Source organism: Phascolarctos cinereus, unplaced genomic scaffold (assembly GCF_003287225.1).
Source record: "Phascolarctos cinereus isolate Bilbo 61053 unplaced genomic scaffold, phaCin_HiC Scaffold_726;HRSCAF=1367, whole genome shotgun sequence".
NCBI classification, from domain to species: domain Eukaryota; kingdom Metazoa; phylum Chordata; class Mammalia; order Diprotodontia; family Phascolarctidae; genus Phascolarctos; species Phascolarctos cinereus.
Genome location: NW_027556098.1, coordinates 412,328,748 through 412,351,285, shown reverse-complemented (window position 1 = coordinate 412,351,285; position 22,538 = coordinate 412,328,748). Strand labels below are relative to the sequence as shown.

Sequence of the window (22,538 nt, the reverse complement as noted above, 5' to 3'; positions counted from 1 at the left end):
CTCACACCCACACCCATACCTGTATAATGACTCCAGAGGACTGGTATTTGAATGCCACCACAGCCCGAGAGAAGCTATTCATAAAGGCCTAGGACTGAGAGGGGTGAGTCACAGAATTTAGCATCAGAAGAGACCCAGAGTACAGTTAGTGGAACCCACCCCTGAAGAGGAGTCTTCATTACATCCTCAATGAGAAGTAGTCCTCCAGATTCTCCTGGAAGACCTCCCAAGATGGGATGCTCACTACCTCCCCAGGCAGCCTCCACTCTGGGGCAGCTCTCATTGACAGTACCCTTGTTGTCCCCTTGGCACCTCATTGCTCCTGGTTCTGCCCTGGGTTCAAGGAGAACAAGACTGGTTCTTGACTCCATGACATTCTTCCAAGTCCTGGAGGAGAGTTCCCAAGTCCTGCATGAAGCCTTTTCTTCTCCTGGCTAAATATGCCTGGTTCTATAGACCAATCAAACAGCTAAGAAGTATTTAATAGCCCACTCTCTGCAGGGGTTCTTCTAGGCACTAGAGATAAGTTAAAAACAGAAAGCCAAAGAAAACAAAGAAAACAAGAACAACCAAAACAATCCCTGCCCTCCAGAGGCTTCCATTCTATGCTGAGAAACATGTGTCCATGTGCATACATATCTAACATATGCAGCTAGTGGCCCAAAGACAGAGTGCTGGATGTGGCTTCAAGAAAATCGGAGTGCAAATCCTGCCTTACACATTTACTGGCTGTGTGACCCTGGGCAAGTCACTTAACCTCTGTCTCTTTTGGCCTCAAATTTCACATCTATGAATGGGCATAATAACAGCACCCACCTCCCAAGGTTTTTGTGAGGATCAAATGAGATATTTGTAAAGTACATTGCAAACCTTCAAGTCTTATACAAATACCAGTGACTGTGCCACATAATTGATAGGTGAAGCACCTGGGGCTGGGTAAATGATCAGGAAGGTCTCATGTAGACAGTGGCAATTGAGCTGAGCTTTGGAGGAAGCTGGAGATTCTAAAAGATGGAGGTGAGTAGGGAGAGCAGGACAGAAATAGAGGCAGGGTGGGGGGGGTGGGGAGTACATTGTCCTGTGTGGGCATCAGCAGGAAAGTCAATTCTGCTGGGCTCTAGCATGCATAGTACAGATAGGAGACTATATAGTATAGCAGGAAGAGGGCTGGATTCAGGCTGGCTTCAAATCCTATTTCTGACACTTACCACTTGCGTGACCATGGGGAAGTCACTTAAGCTCCCCAGGCCTGTTTTCTCATCTGTAAAGTGAGGACAGTTGGACTAAATGATCTCTGAGGCCCCTCCCAGGTTTAGAGCAATGATTAAATCCCACCCATACTACTTGCTACTAGCTGGATGATCATGGGTGAATTACTTCTTTTCTCTCGATCTCAGTTTCCTCACATGTAAAATGAGAGACACCTTCTGAGGGCTCTTCAAGCTCTCCATTTCTGATCCTACTGTGCTCATGAGTAACACTGATGGGAATGGAGTTGCAAGTCTGGCTATGAAGGTTAGAAACACCAAAGAGGGGAGTCTGTATCAGACCAGCTTCTAGGTCCTGCTGGCTCCCATCAGCACCTTCTCCAGCTCATCAATGTTCCACCTAAACTGTGGCACAGCTTAAGATTGGCCTCTCTTCAGGGACAATTCCCAAACTTTGTCATTCAGTCATTGCAGTCACATCCAACTCTTCTTCACCCTCTTGGTCACAAAGGGTAGGACACTACTAAAATGACTGAATGACAAAACTTCTCTGCAAAATGGCAAAGATACTGGAGTGATTTGCCATTTCCTTCTCCAATTCACTTTACACATAAGGAAACTGAGGCCAATAGGGTTAAGTGACTTACCCAGGGTCACAAAGGCAGTAACTATTTAAGGCCAGATTTGCACATAGGAAGATGAGTCTTCCTGACTCCAGGCACTGTATTGCACCACCTAGCAGCCCTATGGTTCCTGAAACAATAGAGGAATTTTTCCACTGACCTTGACAATTTCCTGTGTCATTCAAAGTCTGGGTCAGATTTCTCCTTTCTAGGAAGTCTTTCCTGACCACCCTGGCCCCAGGGCTCTTTGACCTCTCTCAGCTTTTACACAAGGTTTCTGGACCAGATGGGCTAGCCCCTTCCCACCCTGACTCTTCTAGGAAGCCTTCTCTGCCAGAGGGACCCCTCCCAATGAGGTCATGAAGAGGTGGGCACAACTGAAACAATTCAACAGCTTATTTCTTGCCCATGTTCTTGCCCAGCTTTCTCTGACTCTGGGTACAGCACTCTACCCACTGCACTATGTAGTCTCCTATCTATGCCACACATACTAGAAACCAGTGGGATTGGCCTTCTTGCTACTGCTCACACAGGCTCAAGGAGCTTCTATTCAATCTAGAGAGAAAATAAATCCCCAAATATTTCTTGTTGAGTTATTTTTTAATCTTCTCTAATTCTTCATGATCTCGTTTTGGGGTTCTCTTGGCAAAGATACTGAAGCAGTTCGCCATTCCTTCTCCAGCTCGTTTTACAGAAGAGGAAACAAAGGGAATGGGGTAGTGACTTGCCCAGAATCCCGCAGCTAGTGTCTGAGACCAGATTCGAACTCAGGAAGATGTCTTCCTGACTCCGGGCCAAGTCCTCTGTGCACTATGGCACCACCTAGTGCCCATATTCCCAAATAAACCGCATCAAAATCAACACAAGGCCAGGTTGGTTTTGGGTTGGTTTTTTTGGGGGGAGGTGATGGGGCGAGGTGTGGGTAGGGAAACCAAGCATCTCAGAGGCTCAGAAGAAGCTTTCCCAGTTTAGTGAACAGGCCTCTTACGTCATGTCCTCGAGGCCCCTCATTCTCCCGGTTGCACTTCTTTGGCAGTTTTCCTATCAGTTTTCGTCTAAAGGGCAGTGCTCACAGTTGAATGCAAGAGTCTTGATGTGGTCCTGCCAGAGTAGAGCACAGAGAGGTGCGACTCATCACCAGCTTCTTCCTGGAGCCCAAGATCTAGCTAGCTTTTTGGCTGCTAGGTCACAGTGATACTAGATACTGAGCTTGCAATCCATTGAAACCTCCAGATCTTTTTCAGATAAACTGCTGTCCAACCAAAAAACTGGATTTGTGCACCTAATATAAAGTTACATCCATTCCTATATAGTTTCATCTTATTAGCTGCCACCCAGCCTGTCATGATCCCTTCACTTCCTGGCTCTGTCATTCATTCTTGTTGGGGTGGGGGTGGGGTGACAGTAACCTGGAGAGAACACTGGAGGCAGAAGGACCTGGCTTCAAATGCCATTTCACACATTTCCTAGCTGTGTGACGCTGGCCAGGTCACTTCAACTCTATCTGCCTCAGTTCCTCATCTATAAATGTGCATAACAGCAACTGCTTCCCAAGGTTGTTGTGAGGACAAATTGAGATAATATTTGCAGAGTACTTAGCACAGTGCCTCACACATAGTGGGCACTTTAAAAATGTACATTCTAATCTCCTTTCCCTCCCAACTTTGAGTCAACTGCATATCTGAATAAACATTTCATCTGTGCCTTCATCCAAGTCAATGACTTTAAAAAAAACGCTTAACAGAATAGGCCCAAGAACACATCCCTCTGGCACTCGAGGAAACCACTTTCCTAGTTGATATTAACAAACCATAAATGATTAGCTCTTTGTATCTGGTCATTGAAGTGTTTTGAGACTCCTGCACTTAATACCTTACAATACTTAGCATTTTCATTATCCTTACTATGTTTCAGGCATTTCACTAAGTGCTCTACAGTTATCTTCTCATTTGATCCACAGAACAACACTTGGAGGTGGATACTGTTATTATTCCCATTTTACAGGTGAAGACACTGAGGCAAACAGAGATTAGGTGACTTGCCAAGAGTCACATAGCTAGTAAGGCTCTGAGTTCCAGACCTAGCACTCTGTGCACTGTGGCAGCCCCTAGTGGCCTCAATCAAGCTACCATCTAGCCGACATCTGTCTCTTTTCCACAACATCATGAGATATATTATCAAACACCTGGGTGAGATCCAGGTAAATGCTATCTATTGAATCTCTTGATCTGTGCTAGTTCTCTGCACCTGCCCTAACAGAAGATAAGGTTATTTTGGCAAGACCTCTCGTTGCTGCAGCCCTGCTGGCACTCTGCGACCACCACTTCTTCCTTTGGACACAGCTCCCTTTCCTGGGGTGACAAGAAAGGCTTCTGACCAAAGGAATTCTGGAGCCTCAGGACAATGGATATGGTAGAATAAGAGGTCTCTAGGGTTCTGCTAAGGGCTCAGAATAGAGAATGTTAGAGCTGGGAGGAGGAAATGATAGACATTGGAGGGATTTTAGAACAGGGAATACTGAGAAGGGGTACATTAGAAGAGGAAATGACAGAGCTGGGAGGAACTTTAGAACAGAGTGTGTGAGGGACAAGACAGGCCTTAGAGCATAGCATGCCTGACTAGGAGGGAGTGGTCAAGATAGTAGAGTTACAGACCAGGGCCCAGCTGAACTCTCCCAACATTTCCTGCCAAACAACTTTAAAATATTGCTTCAAATCAAATTTTGGAGCAGCAAAACCAACAGAAGGTCACAGGGAGACATTTTTCCAGCTTAAGACAACTTAGGAGGTCAACAGGAAAGGTCTGGAACCTCGGGGTGGATAAAGGCCCAGAGTGTGACAGGGGCACCCAATGGTGGGTCTTGCAGCTCATTGCAGCAGTAGAGGCAGCTTTGAGAGCTCTCAGTACAGAGATGGTAAGGAGGGTGGCACAAATGGTCAGAAACACATTACAAGGGACCTTTGGGTGGCACTGGGTGATTGGCAACTCTATGGCCTATTCGCAGTTCTGGGTAGCAGTTCTGGAGTGGATAGGAGTGCTGGTGGTCATTCACAAGGGAGTAGGGACCTTGGTCACAGTTCCAAGGCAAAGAGAGGGATAGTGCTTGTGGCTGCAGGAGAATTGGGGACCTGGTCACAGTTCCAGAGTGGTGGCTGTAGGGGAGCAGGAGCCCTTCCTGGGTCAAGCCCAGAGAGCAGATGAAGAAAGCAGTGACCACACCTCTCCACAGATCGTACCACCTTGAAAGCAATGAAAATTTAGACACTCTCAGAGCTAGCTCTGAAACAGAGCAAAAAAATAAAAATCCTGAAGCTCGGGACAGCACCTCTCTACCCTCAGGAGAACAGAACCCAACTTTAATGTCAAGTTTAAAGTCAAGAAGTAGGCTGGAAAAATGAACACACAACAAATAATAAAAAGAAACAAACAAAATAAAAAAAACTTGACTATGGTTCAGGGAAGACCAAGACACAAACTTAAAGGAACACAACAGCGTATTTACATTAAATTTAGCATGGTTAAAAAAACTAAGAGGGACCTTACAACATGGAATGTCAGGCCAGAACAGAGAATAACAGAGCCAGAAGGGTCCTTAGAATAAAGAATATCAGAGGGGGAAGGAGCCTCAGAACCGAGAATATTAGGGATGGCTTTAGAGCAGAGTAAGTGTGAGCTGGGAGAGTCCTTAAAGAAGGGAATGTCAGATTTGATAGTGTCCTTAGAACACAAAACATCAGAACTGAGAAAATACCACATGAAACATGAGAGGGCCCTTAGTATATAGAATATCAGAGCTTGGGGGTGGGGAGGTGAGGAGGGTAAGGGAGCTGATGGTAGCTTAGAACAGAGAGTGTCAGAGCCGGCAGGAGACTTAGAACACACAACCTTAAAGCTGCAAAGTACCTTAGATTATAGACTGCCAGAACCAGCAGGGCCTTTAGGATACAGAACAAAGAATCTCAGAGGGGAAAGGGCTTCCACTAGACATGTGAATGTTACATAATCCCAGAATCCTCAAGCTAGAAGGCATCCCATCTAGAAGGCATCTAGTCCATCCCACACCTGAGGAATCGCTTCTATAATGCAACTGACCAGTGGTCACCCAGTTCCACTTTTAGCAAGGGGCAAACTACTACCCTGAGAGGAAACTCATTCTATTTTTTTATAACTCTGATACTTACAAAGCTTTTCTTGATATCATGTCTATATTTATTGTTATTGAGTCGTTTCAGTGATGTCCAACTCTTCATAAGCCCTTTTGGGGTTTTCTTGACAGAGACACTGGAGTGATTTGTCACTTCCTTCTCCAGCTATTTTTACAGATGAGGAAACTGAGGCAAACAAGGTTAAGTGACTCGCCCATGGTCACACAGCCAGTGTCTGAGGCCAGATATGAACTCAGGTCTTCCTGACTCCAGGCCTAATGCTCTATCCACTGTGCCACACAGCTGCCCCAAGCCTAGACTTGCCTCTGCAACTTCTACCATTATCCCTGGATCTACCCTGAACAAAAAAAGTCGAATCCCTTTTCCATATGACAAGCCCTTCATATACTTGGAGACAGCTCTCACATCTCCCTCACCTGCAATTACTTCTTGTCTTGGCCAGACACACACACTTTCTTCAACACATCTTGATGCGGTAAACATCAAGGAGAGAATGAAACAGAGCCAATCTCCCTTCCCTCCCATGGTTTTACTACCACCTCAATGCTGATGACTCTCAGAGTACAACCTTTAGCCCTGGCCTCACCTATTAGCTTCCTGCCCGTTGCCTCCACCTGGAGCACATCCAGAATCAAGACGACCTTTTTCCTTTACCCCATGCTTCTTTATGACCTTAGTAACACCATGCAACCATTCTCCTCTGATAAGAACCTTAGGGTTAGCTCTGCTCCTTCCCTCTTTCCCCTGCTAAGATCCAGTCAGTGACCAGGTATTGTGGAGTCCATATCCCTGGTACCTTTCCTATCCTCTCCTCTCTTTCTAGGGCCACTACCATGGTTTGAGCTCTCACCACCACCTCTTTAGTTCATCAGAACAGCCTCCTCACAGGTTTCTCCCTGCCCATCTTTCCTTCAAACTTTAGTGAGGATCATCTTGCTTATGCACAGATCTGTCTACATCAGTCGCCTCCTCAGAAAACTTTTAACGGCTCCTTATTGCTATTAAATCAAATGTAAAGCATCTTCTGTGTCCCAGCAGAATGAAAGCTTCTTCCACCCAACATACTGTCATGTGCTTGAAGACACTTCTAGGCCAAGCACCCCCAGTCCCTCCAACTAATTCCTGTACTTCCTAAATATCTCACTCCCCTCATAGCCCTGTTTTAAACCTTCTGGACCTCAAAATCTTCTCTTCTTGCTATCTGCTCTAGACACTTTCCTCAGGACCTGGGACCTCCTCACTCTAGAGCATCCTTCCAACCTTGCTGCCTACTAACCATGGAATATTCCTCTGCAAGGGTGGTTGCCCTGATCTTACTAGCCAGTTCCAGCTGGAGTCTCCTTTTGCTGGAGATGCCTAGACAGGCTCCCTTTTATTCCTCTCCTGGCCTTACTCAGGACTTTCTGGATTTCAAAATGATGACCCCGCCATTCCCCAAGCCTAGGGCAAAGATTGTTTATTTTGCTTGTACCCATACCCACAGTGCTCACCACAGAACTGAGCAAGATGTCAATATTTGCTTAATGAACTCTCCTGTCCTTCCTTCATGTGGCAAGCTTTGTCAGTGTCAAAAGGCAAAAGTGAACCTCAGCTTCCATTGCTATCTCCCAGGAGGCTCCTGGGGCTCCACTTGGTAAGAGGGCACTCAGACTTTGGCTGGTTTCATTTTACCACTGTGTGAGGCCTACCATTATGAAATTACTGAACCCATAGGGGTAGTGGGTGAATAGGGGTGAAGGGCTTAGTATCTACTCTCTGGTTTATATACACTAGAACAGAAACTGAGAGAGCTGGTTGGCCAATGACTATGAGGGAATCCAGGATAGAGGGGGCACTCCCACCACCCTACTGCTCTCAGATCAACATGGGACACTCAGTTCATTCCATCCCCATGCCTCAACCTGTTTCTTCTTCCTGGTAACTTGAAAGGGTCTGGCCTCTTTCAGATGTGGGACCCATTAACCTTAGTAGCCCCATATGATGCCAAGAATGGGGAAGGCTGTCTGCCAGCCATAGAGGATATATTGATGATGACTCGTCGTCCCCTGCAGAGTTGGTGAATAAAACTGAGAATGGCCGAATCAAAGGTAAATGAGTGTCTCAGGGGGAGGGGGTTGTGTGAGATAGGCCAGGATGTCTGTATGGAGGGGAAGGAAGGCTCTAGAGATGGGGAAAAGGGGATGCCTTTGCCCCTACCTGACTACCATCTGAGGCAGGATGATCCGGGTCATCTGTGGAGGAAGAAGCAAAGGCTAAATCTACCCAATGAAACGTCCTTGGCCCACTCCCCAATCTCTCCCCATATCCCCCTCCCACTCCCTTCCATCCCCTGCCAATGGTGCTTCCTGTCTCTTCTGCCTCACTCTCACCTGAACCATTGACAGCATGTTACAATTCATCATGTCTGTGAAACTCTGGGAAGACAGAGGACACCTTTTATTTTTCATGGGCACCAGGGTCTCTCACTTCCCCCAAAAGCTACCTGGCCATGAATTCTCAGGTTGGAGTTTGCTGAGACATTAATGTCTTTCTCAACCTTCAAGGCTCCCCCCGCTTGCGGCCTCCCCGATCAAGTTCCATCTCCTCTAGGAAAATTTCTCTAAGCACTCAAATCACTCCCGCCCCAGTTTGACCCAACACCCAATTTAAACAAATCAAATCACATTTGTAAATACATAGGGGGAAGACAAATAGACTGAAACTGGTACAAAGTGTCAGAATTTTTAAGGCAACATTTTCTCAACATTGGTTATTATTATGGCCACAAAAGCAAGGGGAGCTCACATTTCTCACCTGATTTAAATTTACAAAGCACTTTCTGCCTGTTGGAAAGGTTGGGGAGGTGCAGGTGGGGAGATAGGAGGGAAGATGGGGCAATGAAGGAAGGGGGACATAAAGAGGGCAGGATTAGGGAGGGGAGAAGAGATGGAAAAATTGAGAGAAATGGAAAAGGGCATGAGTTGGGCGGGGAGGGCAGGTGCTGGTGGGGAGTAATATAGCTTCCCCTACATTTCCTGCTTTCTTCAAATCCATTAGCTTCTGGGGGATTTTCTTGGGAGCTACTCCAACATTGTTGACTGCAAAAAAACATGTCAGTACCACAGAGCAAGGGGATGGAGAGGAATTCCGGGAGCAGGACTGAGAAGGGAAGAGGGAATGGGTGTGTACCTAGAATGCCAATGTCTAGGCCATCCAACCCTCTTTCAACTGCCTCATAGATCTCCAAGCCTCCACTGAAGTCCACCTGGATGACTCTTGTTTCCTTGCCATGGAGTCTCTCTGTAGGAAAACTCAGAGAATTCAGAAACAGAAGCTTAGTGCTGCTCCTTATTATATAGATGAGGAAAGGCCCAGAGAACACATGGGACTGACTGGCTCAGGCTCACACACAGCCCGTGTCTAGCAGAGCTGTGTCCAACCTGGGTCATTTGGTTCCAAATCCCATTGTGGAACCTCGAACAGCCTCACTTCTCACCCATGCCCCTCCTTTCTAGTCTGGCCCTCACCAATGTCCTCTGCCTCCCGACATAACTTGCTGAGATCTTGGCTAACCAGTACAACATTGAGACCTCTTCGGGCCAGCTGTATGGACACAGGAGAATGGGGAGATTGAGTGAGTGGGCACACAGAACCTCCCAAATCTACAGAAGACCCAAGAGGGTCCATCCAAATAAGCAGGCGTGCATAGGACAAAGAAGGATGTGGGGAATTCATAGGAACTCTTGGGCAGAAACACTTATGACAAATATGGATGTACTTCTCTGTCTGTCTGTCTATCTATCCTGTCTACTTGTCTTTCTATCATCTATCCATCTTTGTGTATGTATGTATGTATATATATATATTCACATGTAACATTAATTAGTACATTTATACGTATTTACACAGGAATCCGCCTTCAAACACATGTCCTGAGGCCCATTCTTTCTTCAGGGAGTCTCTCCCTATCGTAGACGTTCTGAGGTCCTTTCCTTCCTGTCCCCAACTCTATCCCCCTGGGAAAGGACCACAGAAAGGGCCCCCCTCATACTTCCTCTGGAAACATGGAAATGGACGCCCATTCTGGCCTCAAGAAAAATGTCCTTCCCAGAGACACAGAGACATCCTCCTCAGGGACATAGACTTCAAAAGAGAACCCTCCCCACGCTCTGAGACAAACCTCTCCAGAGACAGTGACCCTCAGACACACAAAGAGAACTCCAGAGATAGAGAAACTCCACTAGAAAGAGTACCCAAAGATAGAGAGATTCCTCCAAGGACAGAGACACCCTCACATCAGAGATATGGAGAGACCGCTCACAGAGACCAAAGCCATGTCACCTGCCCACCACTGAGATACAGAGAGACCCTCCAAAGACACAGAAACCCCTCCCCCAAATGTGGCGAGGTACACTTCGCTTCCTGCCTGCCAGCCCAACCAATACGTGGAGGGAGCCGGCTGGGACCCAAGGTCAGCTAGTGATGAGCACTGGCTTCTCCCCCACAGCTCCCTAGCTGACCATCTGTCCCGCCTGGGGCCCTCAGAGAGCAAGCCTGCTTGGGAGGCAGCTGCAAATGCTCTTCACCATGTCACCCGCCTCTGCCATCGTCTCCTTGCTGACCTGCTCTTTCAAGAACTGCAGGTCAGTCTCAGGAAGCCTCTGGACCCCTCCCAAACTGACTAGAAAATAGGAACCTGAGGGTTGTGACAATGGTCACATCACGATCATGCCAAGGTCCAGCTGAGCCAGAGACTGGACTAAGACAAAGGAAGAGAGGGAAGAAAGGGGAAGGAGCAGAATGGAGGGAGGAGATCGATGTTGACACAGAGGGCCCAACTTGGAGAGGGGGAAAACACAACCTGGGTCTCGGCATAAGCTCCCACAGGCTACCATTGCCTATTGACTGCTATACTCAGGAGTGTGGAGGCCTGTGGCTGTGGCTGGGCCTGCTGCTCCAGGATGGGTGTGACATTGTAGGTGCTTTTGTGCCTAAGTCTGTGACTCCATGTGGAATGGGTGGGCATGAATTAGGTGAGTTTCAGCTTTGGCTACATGTGTGTGCTCAACCCCTCCCACACTCATGAAGACAGTGATGGGCTCTGGGATCCCCCCCATTGAGGCTGGAAAGGGGCAGAATTCCTGGTCCTTCTACCTATGGGTTCAGTGGCCTGGGTGGGACCTTAAGGGAGCTCTGAGTCAGATTAACTCTGATCTCAACTTTCTCTGGACAATTCCAGCCCCATTTCTCCAAAGTGATGTGTCAGAAGTAGCTGACCAGCTCTGAGGCTCTGGATGACATTGTAGGGACCCTGGGAGCTCAGGCCTTGGCCCTCAGAAGAATGCATGACCAGACTTACCAGGTATGAATGGACATGTCCACAGGTGGGAGGGAGGGGATAGTTGGAAAATAGACAGGGAGAAAGGCAGAAAATTGAAGAGGCAAAGGATCACCCCCGTCTCCTGGTGACTGTGCCCTTCCTCCCTTCTCCTCTTCTTACAAAATTGGGTCTCTGTGTCTAGTATAGCTCAATCACCCCCCAAATCTATCCTCTCTCTCTCTCTCTCTCTCTCTCTCTCTCTCTCTCTCTCTCTCTCTCTCTCTCTCTCTCTCTCTCTCTCTCTCTCTCCTCTCTCCTCTCCCTCTCCCTCTCTCCCTCCCTCCCTCCCCCATCTCTCTCCCTCCTCTTTCTCCTCTCCTCTTACTACTCCTCCTCTTCTTCCTCCTCCCCCTCCTCCTCGTCTTCTTCTTCTTCTTCCTCTTCTCTCACTCTGCCTTTCTCCGCTCCTCCTCCTCCTCTTTTCCTCCTCCTGCTTCTCCTTCTTCTTTTTCTTCTTTTCTTCTTCTTCTCCTTCTCCCTTCCCCTCCCCACCCTCTCCCCCAACATTTCCTCTCTCTCATGCCCTTTTCTGTCTCTGAAATATCTCCCCCTCTCTATCTCCCTTATATCTCTCCCATGTCTGTCACTGAATCTCTCCCCTTACATCTCTTCCTGTTCTCATTTTCCCCATCTCCTTTGTCCTTCTATCTCCCCATCTCTTTCCCTGTAAAGTCCCATCATTTTTTCTCATCTCTATCCCCCTCTGTGCCCCTCCAATTTCCCCCCCATCTTTCTCCTTGCTTCTGCCCTGATAATCTCTCTCCCCTGATCCACATCACTCTGTCTCCCCTTAGTACTCACTCTGATATGTGTCTAGGCCCTGGTGCTGGAGCTGCACCGACAGCCCCTGCTGGAGTATGAGGAGATGTATTACACGGGCCTATTCTGGGTGGGTTTCAGAGCTGGGGGTTCTAGCTCTGGCTTCTGGGCTCTAGAGATAAGAATTCCAGGACTAACTTGGTTGAGGGGGAGGCTGATTCTGGAGCTGGCTATGTGAATAAAGCTCCCAGAACTGTGTTGTCATCAAGCCTAGGGTTGTCGATCTGTGTTTGGGGTTTCTATAGTTGACTTTTGGGCTGGTGAGGACTACAGAATTTGATGGGCTTCACCATGCAGAACGTGGGGGAAATATTGGCTCTAGGTGTGGTTAAGGGAGGGGCTCTGGGATTGAACTAGGGTGAGAATTACGCTGGGGGGTGTAAACACCCCCAAACAATTGGAGAAAGAATGATGGTCCTGGATACGAGTCTCTGGGTTCTAGATCGGCCTTTGGGAGGGATCCAAGCCCCATATCTGGATAGAATGATTGTTCTGGACCTGGGTTGGATGGTGAGGGTTCTGAGACCTCAATGATATCCCCTCATGTCTCCCAAGGAGGAAGCATGTGGCTGCCCTCTTAGATGTGAGGGCTCTCCAGGGTGCAGCAGCTCATTATGAGTTATTGGCTGTGTCCCAGGGCCTGGAGCAGAGTAGGAAAGGGGCTCCTGCCCTTCCCAGGGACCGAGCTTTTTCTGCTGACATTCCTATCCCTTGGCCACCTTTCTATCTGAGCCTCCCCCTCCCTCTTGCCGAACTCACTAGGCCTGATCTTGCCTGCCTGCCCAGCCACTGCCCTCGGCCCCCAGCTCGGCCTCGTGCCCAGCCCTGAGTGCACCTGGGACTTCTACAACCTGCCCTGTGATGCTGCTGTCCCAACCTGGAAGCCTATGTCTTCTCCCTTTCCCCCAACATCTGCTGCTGAGAAAGATTCTGACCCCAAGGATGGATTCTGTCCCTGGGTTTCAAACCAGGTCATAGAGTAAGGGATGTCAGAGCTGGGAGAGTCCTCAGAACACGATGTCATGGCTGGAAGAAGTCTAGGAAAGTGGAATATTGGAGCTGGAAGGGCCTTTAGAACATAGATCATCAGAACTGGGAGAACTTTTAGAACACAAATGTCAAAATTGGGAGGAACCTCAGAACAGAGAAGGTCAGTGCTGGGAGGCACCTCAAAACATGGAAAGTGAAGGATGAAAAGGAATTTAGAACCGAGATCAATAATCAATCAATAAACATTTATTAATCATCTACTATGTGCCAGGCACTACACTAAGAGCATGGACTTATCATGGTCGGAAGATACATCAGATGATGGAGTTTTATTCCCTCATTTTAGAGACGGGAGAACTGAGGCTCACGAGTGAAGAAAGGGACTTCTCCCTAGGTCACACAGCAAGCCAGTGGCCGAGCTGGGAGCCAGGGCTGCTCCGGAGTTAGGGTAGGTCCCATAGAAATAATGGAGGCTGTGCCTTGCTCTGCCCAGTCTCCATCTCTCTTCCCTCTAAATGTCTTCTTGCACTGGCTGCTCATATAATAAGGAATGTATGATGATAAAATAAATATGTTTCTATTTAACGAGCAACTGAGGCTGAGTTCGGTTTGGGGAGATGCGGGTTGATGGCAAGTGGGGAGGCACCAAGCAGGCCCTTGAGGCAAGGTGGGGGCACCAAGCTCTCTCTCCCACATCGAGCTGGGCCAGAAGTAATGGGTGTGAACCCCAAGGTGGCTAGGGTCCCCTAGCAGGAATCTCCCTGCAAAAGGGTGAAGGCTTGGCCTTCCCTTCCAAGGACTCCCAGTCTGAGCAGGAAACATGGCCCTATGCCTTAACACTGGTTGCTTTAGGTCCCCCCCCATAGGACGCTCCTATACCAGGAGAAGGGAACAGTCTAGGGAAGAGGAAATGGAGTGATTCCCCTCTTACTCCTCTCCTTCCCTCAAAGGTTTCAGATATGTAGGAGCTTATAGGATAAGATTGAGAACTGAAAGGGATCTCAGAGGCCAGACAGTGAACTCCATTTTACAGATAAAGAAAACCAGTTCCAAGGAGGGTAGGTAGTTGTCCAAGGTCACAAAGTCAATGAGTGTTAGAAGCAGGATTTGAACTCGGTGCTCGTGAAAAGGGGCGTCTGGTCTCATCTGAACTCCTCACATACCCTGCCACACCTGAGTTGCCACACTGGCTGCTGCCCAGAAGGCTTTCAGGACCAATACCTGCCAGCCTCGGAATTTCAGGGAGTCCTACAGCCGATGGAGGGAAGGCAGGGTCTTCTCCAATCTCTTCTTCCCAGTCTCTAATCTTGGGTAAGTGGGTAAGCTCCCTTGGCCCCAGAGCTAGGAGTGGGAAGTTGGGCCCTGCCCCTCCTCTGCCTCACTGTGAGACCCTGGCCTAGGTCCCACTCCTTCCCTTGGTCTTGGTTTCCCCATCTGTCTAGAGGATTTGGCCAAGGCGACCTTTATGGTCCCTTTCTGCCCTGACATCTGGGATTTGGTGACTCTCTGCTGTGTCCGGAGAGGCCCTGGGAAGGAGACAGGAAGTTGATTTCTTTCCTTGTTTTTCTTCCTCAAGGGGAAGGGGAAGGGAGATAGCTAAAGGCAGCCAAGAGGGAGGGCCGAATTCTGCCCTCTGGGAGCCACCCCTCCCAGCTTCCACCTAGAGGTGTTCAGAGGGGGTTGAGGGGAGGGAGCTGTAGTGGGGGGGGGAAGTGCAGGGGGAGGGGTACATGGAAAGAGGACTGTGACTTGTATGGGGGGATGGCGGGAGGAGAATGCTCTTTGCTTGTTCTAAGGGAGAGAGCCTTGAGACCTTTCCTTCCTCTGCCCTTCCCTGGGTGGGTTTGCTGAGTGGATTTGGCCAAATGCATTCCCATCTACGATCCTTGGCTTCCATGCCATTGGAAAAATGAAAGTGGCATGTGTGGAGGGCAATGGCCCAGCTTGAACCCAAGACTCAGAATGTCAGACCTAAGGAAGAGTATAAGGGGACTGGTCCCAGGGGCTGGCAAGGAATTTGGGAGATTCATCAAAATCCATCCCCTCCCACCTAATTTTATAGAAGGGAAAATCAGACTAGGAACAGGAAGTCTCTAGCCCAGGGTTACAGAGCAAATAAGGGAAGAAGGTGGAGATGGGAACCAGAGCTCCTGGGGCCCGTAAATTATCACAGTGTATTGACTGCCCTCCACCCCAGCCTGGAGTCTGTGACAACTTCTAAGAGTGGGGAGCGGCGAAGGAGGGAGGAGGAGAAGGAGGAGGAGGAGGAGGCCTCCTGCATCTCCCCCATCACCCCTGCCCTTTCTACTCTCTGGGATCCCTTCAGTATCTGGAGGGCTGCCCATGGACAACAGAGGCCAGGCTGCCTCTCCAGGGCCCCACTTAGCAGACCTCAGAGTGATGAGGGGTGGAGGTGGGGTTCAGACCCAGGACTCCTAGCACGACTGTGGGCTGGGGTTGCACCAGGATGGCGGTGAGTGTGCTTGGCCATGCAGCTATTGATAAGACAGATAGCTGGCTAAAGAGAAACCAATTTATTATAACAAGTTACAGCTACAGCTTCTCAGGGCTGGGGTTTCTCCTCAAAGGGGACCTAGAAAACAGGACAGAGAGATGAGCCAAGCAGAGGAAACCCCTCTCTTCCCACCAGCAGCACTCATCTCCCCTACCCCAACAAAGGGACTCCAATTCAGTCCCCACCTCCTTCCCACAACTTCTTCAGGAACTTCTGGATGCACTGAGCAGAGAGTAGAAGAACATCAGAGTCGGGATGATGAATTTGAAGTTGGAGTTCAGGGGCCACAGCAACAAGCCCTGAGGAAAGGAGGGAGCAGTGGTCAGGAGGCAGCACAGTGGTCAGGAGGCAGCCTGGCCTCAGCCTGGTTCCCAGGCCCAGAGCACTGGGGCCTGGAGAATTTCCCCCTCAAGGCCTCCTCAGTCACCTCCAGGAGATACAGAACCCAGCAGATTACAGCTGACTTAGGAACATGAGCCATGGAGCAGAGTTGAATTTACCTTCATAAGCATTTCCCAATTACATTTTAAGCTGGTCAGGGGAGCATTTTGGTGTTTTTCAGTCCAGGAGTTTTGATATCTCTAGACTACATGATCTCTAAGGCCCTCCCAGCTCTGACATTTCCTGCTCTAAGGGCCCTCCCAGTTCTGACATTCCCTGTTCTAAGGGCCCTCCCAGCTCTGACATTCCATATTCAAAGTCCCTCCCAGCTCTTGCATTCTCTGTTCTAAGGTCCCTTATACTTCTGATATTCTCTATTCTCAGGTGTTCCTTCCACCTCTTATAGTCCAAGATTTTTCCACATGAGTGCTATATATTATACTGCCAGTCAGCCAGTAAGCATTTATTAAGATCTTACTATGTGCCAGGTATTGTGCTAAGTGCTGGAAACACAAATACAAGCAGAAACAAAGACAGTCCCTGCCCTCAAGAAGCTTTGCTTCTAATGGAGTGCTAAAAAGAAGCTAAAGAAGGGGAAGAGAAAAGGTAGGGGAAGTTCTATGCAGATGAGTGCAGTGCAGCCTGGACAGGGCTGAAAATAACTGCTGCCTGGGCCTTCCCCTTAAAATGGAAGTTCTAGAAGGAGCCAATCAATCAGAAGGCAAAGCCTTAGGGGGCAGAGAATGCTGAGGATGAGGCAGCTGGTAATGCAGTAGTAGAGTGCTGGGCTTGGAGTTAGAAAGACTTCAATCTGGGGCAGCTAGGTGGCACAGGATCTGAAATCAAAAGGACCTGAGTTCAAATCTGGCCTCAGACCAAACACTTGACACTCACGCTGAGTGACCCTGGGCAAGTTGCTTAATCCCAACTGCCAAAGAAAGAAAGAAAGAAAGAAAGAAAGAAAGAAAGAAAGAAGGAAGGAAGGAAGGAAGGAAGGAAGGAAGGAAGGAAGGAAGGAAGGAAGGAAGGAAGGAAGGAAGGAAGACCTGAATTCAAATCTGGTCTCAAACACTTACTAACTATGCTACCCTGGGCAAGTCACTTAACCTAAACCTGCCAGAGTTTCTGCAACTGTAAAATGGGGATAATAACAGCTCCTACCTCCCAGGGTTGGCATGAGAATCAAATGAGATATTTGCAAAGGGCTTAGCACATAGTAGATGTTATAGAAATGCTTCATCCCCTTACTCTCATCTATTCATTTGTGGTTCAATTGTGTCCCAATCGTAACCCCATTTGGGGTTTCCCATTTCCTTTTCCAGATGAGGAAACTGAGGCAAACAGGGTTAAGTGGTTTGCCCAGAATCACACACATAGTAAGGGTCTGAGGCTGAATTTGAACTCAGGAAGATGAGTCTTTCTGACTCTAGTCCAGAGATCTACCCCACACAGCCACTTAGCGGCCCCCATGTATTTATGCTGTATGAATTAAGAGAGGTTACCTTGTGTTCTAATCTTCATATTGCTAACAGATAACTGTCTGGGAGGCAGCCTCTGGCATATACAGTATCAACCTCATTTAATATTGTATAAATTATGTCCCTACTGTTTCTAAAGCTTTGGTATTATCTGACACACTGTAGAGTACAGTCTGTTCACTTCAAGGCTTTGCACACAGCGAGTACTGGATAAATAGAATTCAGCCTCTGTGCTCGAAACCCTGGGACTGGGGTGCACAGTTCTGTGAAGGGGAAAGAGTCAGATGGCCCGGGGTTCTAGTCTACCCAGGAGGCCATTGAATCCATCCCACACAGGAACAGAATATTCACTAGAAGACACCCAGCACATGCTCCTCCAGCCTCAGCCTCAAGACCTCCAAGGAAGGGGAACTCGCCTCTCAAGGCAACCCGGTGACCTTTGCAACAGCTCTTATCCTCAGGAAGTTTGTCTTCATCTCAAGCCAAAACTGGTCACTTTTCAGTCCCTTCTTCCCTTTGCCCCACCCCACCGCCAGCCCCTCTGCTCCCAGGTCTGCCCTCTGAGGCCAAAGAACATAGCTAATTCCCTCCTATATGCAAGTACTGCAAAAAAGCCATATGATCCCCTTGTGTCTTCTCCAGATTGCGTACCACCCATGCCCTCAGCTGATGGTATGCTCTGGATACCAAGCCTTTCATCGTCCTGGTTTCCCACCACTGGAAATTTTACAGCACATTAATGTCCTTCTTAAACCATGGTGCCCAGAACTGAACACAGGCCTCCTCATCAAGTATGTGGGACTACCACCTCTGTATTCTTGGAAGCTACTGCCCCACTTAACGTGGTTCAAGATCAGCTTTTTGGGCACCCTATTACATGGCTGACTTATATTAGGCTTGCGGTCTACTAACACCTTCAGCTCTTTTCAGACACACTCCTGCTTCACTATGTCTTTTCCATCTTATACCCTTTCTGGGTTTCAGCTTCCTACTCTGTAAAACGAAGCAACTGGATGCAAAGTGGTCATGCAGATACTTGCCAGCACTGTAGTCTAAGAGTATATGATCAAAAATTATGTTTCCTTTAAAAATAAAAACAATATTTGGTAAACTTTTCTAAATGGCTCACTGGGGCAGCTAGGTGGCACACTGAATAGAACATCAACAACGGAGTCAGGAGGACCTGAGTTCAATGTGACTCCAGATCTTACTAGTTGTGTCACCCTGAGCAAGTCACTTAACCCAATTTCCTTTTTAAAAAAAATAAGCTCACCCATCTCTCTGCTCCTTGGGCAAATCTAGACCAAGTCATAAATCCTTGGCAGTCAGTTCATCACCCTAATATTAGATGGAACCGTGGGAATCACCTATCCAGAGTCCATTTATCTAATGTCCTAATCTCTAAGAAGTCAGCATTCAGGAACCAACCTTATTGTTGCCTTTTGTATTTCTGTCTTTTGCTCCATCACTTAATTCCATCAGTCACCCTGCCCTTCTCTAGTTAACTCCATGTACCCTCTAATCCTTTTTAAAAAATTAAATTAAATCTATTTCCTCTCCTTCCCACTTTTCCTGTTTAGAAAGGAAGGAAAAAAAAGCCCTTGCAATAAGCATGCCTAATCAAGCGCAGCAAAATCCCATACTGGCCATGTCCTAAACCTTAGCTCTTGCTCTGCACCCTGAGTCCATCCCCTTCTGGCGGGTGGGGCAGGGGGACGTGGTCCATGCATCTCCAATCTGATAATTCTAATCATCTCTTGACTTAGAGAACCAGAGCACCAAGGTTGTAAGAATTTTGTGTTGAATAAGAGCCAATAGGTTTAGAGTAAATACCCAGTGGGTTCTCCTTGAGAAGATGAAGATGCTTGCATGCACATGACACATTTTGGAGCTAAGGTGTTTCTTTTGGGGGGTCTTGTCATATTCTTGATTCTGTTCTGAACCAACGACTTCTAGAGAACAACATATCAAATAAGTAAGGCCCAGTGACCTCAATTCGGAAGGACACAGTTCTTGTGAGCTGACTTGTAGCCACCAAGTTCCACATACCTGCACTCTAGGCTGTTGATAAGAGCCCTAAACATCAAAGTTACCTACAGTGGGTTCTAGGTAACTACATCTGGCATCATTGAATTTTATAGAACTGGCTGGTTCCTGACAACCAAGTTCTAGAGAGTCATGTGCCCTATAACTGAAGGGACCCCCCCGACAAAAGCCAAGGTCTTACGGCATTGGTCAGATGGGCTTTGGATAAGTGAGTTCCCATTGACCTATCTAGCATTATGACAACTGGCACCTGGGAATGGTTCCAATCTGTAAATCTGGTGGAGGCATTTCCTTCAAGGCCTCAAGACTTCAGTATCAGACCCAGGGAGGAGGGGGCTTGCTCTGATGACTTTCTCAGAACATCTGAGCCCTCCACAAGCTATGTGGCTGAGAAGCTGAGGGGCCAATGGCCAGCATTGACACTGACAGGCTGTGGCACCCTCTCAGTGCCCCAGACAACTCAACAACCTAGACTGCAGACAAGCTGTATTGGGAGAGGGAAGGTCCTCACCAGGAGTTCCCTACCTCCTATGAAATCACAGGCAGGAGCTCATCTCTCCAAAAGGAGGACTCAGAGCTGTGAGGACCATGGAGATCACCTGATCACAGCCACTCTCAGTTCACAAGTGGAAAAAAATTGAATTCTGAATTTGGCTCTTAGAATCACAGATTTAGAGATGGAAGGGAAGCCCTGAGCCATCCACCTCATTGTACAGATGAGGAAACTGAGTCTCAGAGATATTCAGTGCTTCCTCACCTCACAGCCAGGACTGGAATTTCCTAATCCAGTATTCTTTCCTGTGTACCAGACAAACCCTGGGCAAGGTGACTGATGAGGTCAGTACATGGCAAGGCTAGGATTTCAGCCCAGGTCTTTTGAATCCAAATCCAATGTTCTTTCCATGACACTATAACTGGGCAGACATCTGACTTCATTCATGCCTCCCATTCTTTTGAACCCCATGGGTTTTGCTCAAAAAACCGATTATCCCCTCACCCAATACACACACACACATACACCCCCAAAGGTCAACTTCTACCCAGGTGTGTACAGATAGGTGATAATGGCTAGAGCACTGGACCTGGAGTCTGGAATACCTGAGTTCAAATCCAGCCTGAGAAACTTACCAGTGTGTGACCCCAGACAAGTCACTGAACAGCTGTCTGACTGTTTTCAACTGGAAAATGAGGATAATAACAGCACCTATCTTGCCAGGGTTGTTGTGAGGACCATGAGATCTTTGTAAAGGGGTTAGCAGAGTTCCTGGCATGTAAGAGTATCCTTCCTTCCCTCCTTAGCCAACCCATCACGCCAGGAGTTGGTCTGGACACCTTCCCTATTAGTTCAACCCAATGGGCACCCCAGTCACTCACGTGGACAGAGTGTAGGAAACACCCCCAGGTGAAGTTAGAGACGCCTACGTATCCAAGGCTTCTCTGGCAAAGTCATCTGAAGACTTCACCAAGAATTTTGTGGGTGCATCTGGCTCATGTTGCTGGAAACTGCCAGAGGAGTAAGAGTCTGGAGAAAGAAGTTGATGACTAGATGGAAGGGTCATAGCTCTCACTCTACCCACCTCCCAAAGCTTCCTCCCCTTAGCTGGTCACCCATCTTTACCCCCACCCTCCTGCTACCTCACCAAACCTGCTGCCTCTCACCATCCCACTTACCTTGACCCCCTTGCCCTCTTCCCAAGCTCTCCCCCATCTCTCAGCTCCTCACAACTTTCCCATCCACTCTTCAGGCCCTAACAATCACACAAGCACATTCACACTCACACCCACACCCATACCTGTATGATAACTCCAGAGGACTGGTATTCCAAGGCCACAGCCCGAGAGAAGCTATTCATAAAGGCCTAGGAGTAGAGAGGGTGAATCACAGAATTTTAGCATCAGAAGGACCCAGAGTACAGCTTAGTGGAACCCACCCCTGAAGAGGAATCTTCACTACACCCTCAATGAGAAGTAGTACTCCAGATTCTCCTGGAAGACCTCCCAAGATGGATGCTCACTACCTCCCCAGGCAGCCTCCACTCTGGGGCAGCTCTCATTGACAGGACCCTTGTTCTGCCCTGACACCTCATTGCTCCTGGTTCTGCCCTCTGGGTTCAAGGAAACAAGACTGGTTCTTGACTCCATGACATTCTTCCAAGTCCTGGAGGAGAGTTCCCAAGTCCTGCATGAAGCCTTTTCTTCTCCTGGCTAAATATGCCTGGTTCTTATGACCAATCAAACAGCTAAGAAGTATTTAATAGCCCACTCTCTGCAGGGGTTCTTCTAGGCACTAGAGACAAGATAAAAACAGAAAGCCAAACAAAAAAACACAAAACCAAAACAATCCCTGCCCTCCAGAGGCTTCCATTCTATCCTGAGAAACATGTGTCCACATGCATACATATCAAACATATGCAGCTAGTGGCCCAATGACAGAATGCTGGATCTGGCTTCAAGAAAATCGGAGTGCAAATCCTGCCTTAGACATTACTGCTGTGAGACCCTGGGCAAGTCACTTAACCTCTGTCTCTGTTGGCCTCCAATTCCACATCTATAAATGGGCATAAAAAGAGCACCCACCTCCCAAGGTTTTTGTGAGGATCGAATGGGATATTCGTAAAGTACATTGCAAACCTTCAAGTCTTATACAAATACAAGTGACTGTGATTAATACCAGTAATGATAGGTGAAGCACCTGGGCCAGTGTGAATGATCAGGAAGCCTCAAGTAGACAGTGGCAATTGAGCTGAGCTTTGGAGGAAGCTGGAGATTCTAAAAGATGGAGGTGAGTAGGGAGAGCAGGACAGAAATAGAGGCAGGGGTGGGGGTGGAGTGGGGGAGTACAGTGTCCTCTGTGAGCAGTAGCAGGAAAGTCAATTCTGCTGGGCTCTAGCATGCATAGTACAGATAGGAGACACATAGTAGCAGGAAGAGGGCTGGATTCAGGCTGGCTCAA

At 48.1% G+C, this 22,538-nt stretch overlaps 1 long non-coding RNA gene and 1 pseudogene across 2 annotated transcripts in view; both read right to left on the bottom strand.

Moving 5' to 3' along the window:
- The window catches only part of LOC110204027 (uncharacterized), a 48,996-nt gene extending 40,951 nt beyond the window's left edge, over positions 1-8,045 (bottom strand). Inside the window, exon 1 of the long non-coding RNA XR_013482606.1 lies at positions 7,961-8,045. This is a non-coding gene — a long non-coding RNA (uncharacterized LOC110204027). The remainder of the gene's footprint in view (positions 1-7,960) is intronic.
- Positions 8,046-15,684: 7,639 nt separating this feature from the next.
- Positions 15,685-22,538, bottom strand: part of LOC110204482 (very-long-chain 3-oxoacyl-CoA reductase-B-like) — a 117,762-nt pseudogene continuing 110,908 nt past the window's right edge. Inside the window, exons 9-12 of the transcript XR_013482603.1 lie at positions 21,379-21,444; positions 20,960-21,107; positions 15,866-15,979; positions 15,685-15,758 (exon numbers count right to left, since the gene is read on the bottom strand). The product of XR_013482603.1 is annotated as a very-long-chain 3-oxoacyl-CoA reductase-B-like (transcript). The remainder of the gene's footprint in view (positions 15,759-15,865; positions 15,980-20,959; positions 21,108-21,378; positions 21,445-22,538) is intronic.